A 3765-nucleotide genomic window follows, 5' to 3' on the forward strand; every position below is an offset into this window, starting at 1 on the left:
AATCTCCAATACCAAGATTTTCCAAGAATCCACGTCGATAAGAAAGCTCAGCTACTAAAACCTGGAGGGGCAAAAAACAAGGGTGAGTGGGTCTAAAAATAAAGTTTTATAAAAGCCTTTTTGAAAACATTATAACCCCCCGCCGTAAAATAAGTATAGTTTACAAATATATATATTATGTATAGTATGAAAATACTTACCGTAGCCTGTAATATCTCAAGAATGCCATACGTAGCAATATTGCGTAAATAAACACATAACAACCGATATCACATAATCTCGCATAAACGAACATATCGTATTGAGTGCTCATCGACACATGCTGACACGAGTTCATGCAAAGGTATTCTAACATGAACATGACTAGGTGTAATAATGATTTACACTATAGTACTACTATCACATGAAGACTGGCGCTATGTGCGTCACATATGAGTCCTAATTGCCTATAGCAATCTAGGACATAACTGGCACCTACATTGGATCCAAAGTGAGCGTACGGTGCGATGTGAACATACACGTGAAAGACTGGCCTTGGCCCGGGCGAGTACTAACACCGTACATCAATGATGAGTAGATAATGTAAATATGATCATGCCACAGTAATTCAACAATTCTAGTCAATAGAATATCATTCCTGACCATAAATATATTTAAGGCATCTCCTTATAGTAAGCTTACCTATGCACCTCGTAGGATTATTTCATAATTTCCCAACAATAAGGTATTCCTTATAAACGTTAATTTAATTATGGTAATCACGTAGAAAATTCATTAATAAAGATCATGTCGTCGGGTCAAACCCGCCTCACAGGCATTGAATATCCTTGCAATGCGTTTCACCTAGAAACGAAACCATTTACGAAAATATAACGTACTAACGTAATTACGCATTTTCGTATAAAGTAAGGCTAATAAAAGAACTATTTTAACATTGTCAAATTTTGGAAAACGGACAGCGGATCCAGATTTGGCACGTCGAGAAACCTAAGAAGGGACCTCGGGTTCCTCCACCCACCATCGTATGCGCTGCCACAAGGTGGCTGCATTTGCACCCACGAGCCGCATGCGCCAACAACTAACATGAGCCCACGCGCTTGTGAGTACCATCGTACTTGCCTTCCTCGCGAAGGCCTGCGTTTGCAAGTTTTAGCTCTGACTTCCATAGCTTATTTCGAGCTCGATAGTCAACCAAAATCTATGACTCAAAGGCCATATTGAAGCTAGAAACGTGGAGAACAAGTCCATATCAAAGTGGGGCCGAGTTATCGTCGGTGTTGGTCGAAACAATGATCTGAAGGTGGCCAAATGATCATAGGTTCGTGCTAGAAATCTAGAGAATTTCTTCCCCCGTGTCAGTTTCATTTTAAATCTTCACCAAAACGGTTGAGATGGGGAAACTCGCCGGAAAACATGGCTCCGATGTTCATTTCAGAGCTTGAGGGAGAACATGCGAGGCATGGTAGTGATCTGAGATCAATAAGGAAATGGCAACTCCACCACTCCAAGGTCCTCTGTTATCGCAGAGATGAGGGAAACAAGGGAGAAGTGGCTCTTGCTATTATTGGATCAGCCTTTTCATCAGATTTTACTGGCTTAGGTACCCTGAGCACACTGTACAGCACAATAGCAGCAATGGCTCCGGGAATAGGGGCTGCAATATAAACCCAAATGTTCTTATAAACTCCGGTAACGATAGCCGGTCCAAAACTCCTTGTAGGATTCATGGAAGCTCCAGTGATTGGCCTGCAAAATCCAATACATAAGAAAATGGCATTTCTCATGTTTAAGAGTGACGATACATACAATGCAAATGGTAATAAACAGGATTTTTAGATTACTAGTGAGGAGTTTATTACCCAGCAATCATGACATTCACCACAAATGCAGCACCTATTGCAATTCCAGAGAGAATTTTGGCCCCAATTTTATCAGTCAAGCATAGGGTTAGTGCTTTGTCAACGAAAAAACAATTTAACACTCTTTTTTTAGCCTTCTGCACTACACATACTCAGTTTCGACGTAGCCAGCTAATAAAATAGTGCTAAAACCCTAATCGAACGAAGAAATAGACTGAGAAAAGTAAATTATAATACCGCTCTGTCATCAGTGACAACACCACAAATGGTGAACATCAGTATAAACGTGATAACGAATTCCCAAGTGAGGGCTTGCAGGTAAGTTGTTGGATCAAAGAATTGAGTCATGGTTGCTTGAATACTGTCTTGATCGTTCAACAACAGCTTGAGGGTTAAGCTTGCTAATGTTGCACCAGACAAATTGTGACATCACATACATAGGTACCTATAGCACAACAATATTTACGAAGCATTTTTTAGCAAGTTGTAATTGAAAATGTTTATAAAGACACTTGAAAAGTAGTAATTCTTTAATTTTATGTTTTAATTAATTTATATTCACTTTGTAGAGTTTTTGTCATGATGCTTTCAAGAAACTACTTTGACACTCATAATTTAGCTTTCGTGGCACTCTAAATTAATGCTTTTATTGTTTTTTATACTCATGCTGAACTGAAAGTGAAAATCACTACCCATGTTTTGTGGTGGATCATTTCTATTAAAAAAACTAATCCAGTTCGCTAGCTAAAAGACTTTTGAAAAACCAAACCAAATTTTGAAACTATACGCTGTGTAAAGATAGGATACGAGAACTCAACCCTACTTTAGTCCTTTTTTTTCATTACAAGTGATATTCTACACTAATCTACACTAAAAGAATAAGAAGAGTTTCAACCTGAGACACAGTGGGTGAAAAGTCCTTAACCATCGAACCCACATCATTTGCCCCATCTTAGTCTTTTTAAATCTAAATAAGCCAATTTTCTATTTTATAAGAGAATAAAGGTCATTAAACTTTTATAACTTTATGTAAAGAAGTTATTTCAATGAAGAAGCCCTCAAAAAATTCCTTGTAACAAATATAGGAAGGTGTGCAATTGTGTCTCACATGTTTGTTTGACTGGAAATCTGCGGCCAGCAGCCAAGGCAATAGTAACTGCAGCATTGAAATGTACCCCGGAGACATGCCCAACTGCATATGCTGCGGCCATTAAAACAAGACCCCATGCGATTACTATTCCCACGATTGTAAGAGGTTGTATTTTGTTGACGAGAGCAGCCCCACAGCCTATAAATATAAGAATGTATGTGCCCACAAGCTCCGCCATCATTCTCATAAACAAAGACATCGATCCCATGTGTATAGTAAAAAACGAATAAGTTAATTAAACTCTTGATGAGTAGACGATCACAACATTTAGTTATCGTCATGCCACCAAAGGCTGTTTAGTCTACTAAAACAAGGCTCATGAATGATAGTTGTTGAACACCAAAAGTTGCTATCATGTAAACACTAGTAAAAAAAACAGCTTGCGCAAAGAACAATATTTCGTCGCACAAGAAGTACTTGCGCAACGGAAAAAAAAAACTTCTCGCGCAAAATAGAAAGGATAGGGAAAAAAAGAAATTGTGCGATGAAATTGCGCAAGAATACTTGTTGTCGTCACGTAAAGTCAGCAAGAAAACTCGAGGTAATTTGTTTGGCGCGAAAAGCTTGCGCTACGAAAAGGGGGCATTTGCACGACCAATGATTCGTCGAACAGGTTCCTGTCAGTTTTGACCATTTACTGCAGGTGAATAAGAGGAATCAATACCACATTTAATACGGATGTTTGCACGACAAAGCCTTTGTCGCATAAAGGTCCTAACCTTCCTATAAATATGCACTTCTGCTGTCCTTATTCTT

At 38.7% G+C, this 3765-nt stretch overlaps 1 pseudogene; it reads right to left on the reverse strand.

The window, feature by feature from the left end:
- Positions 1 to 1517: 1517 nt before the first annotated feature.
- On the reverse strand, positions 1518 to 3217 carry LOC126631439 (nodulin-26-like; annotated as a pseudogene).
- Between the last annotated feature and the right edge of the window lie 548 nt (positions 3218 to 3765).

Source organism: Malus sylvestris, chromosome 8 (genome assembly GCF_916048215.2).
Source record: "Malus sylvestris chromosome 8, drMalSylv7.2, whole genome shotgun sequence".
Lineage (NCBI taxonomy): Eukaryota > Viridiplantae > Streptophyta > Magnoliopsida > Rosales > Rosaceae > Malus > Malus sylvestris.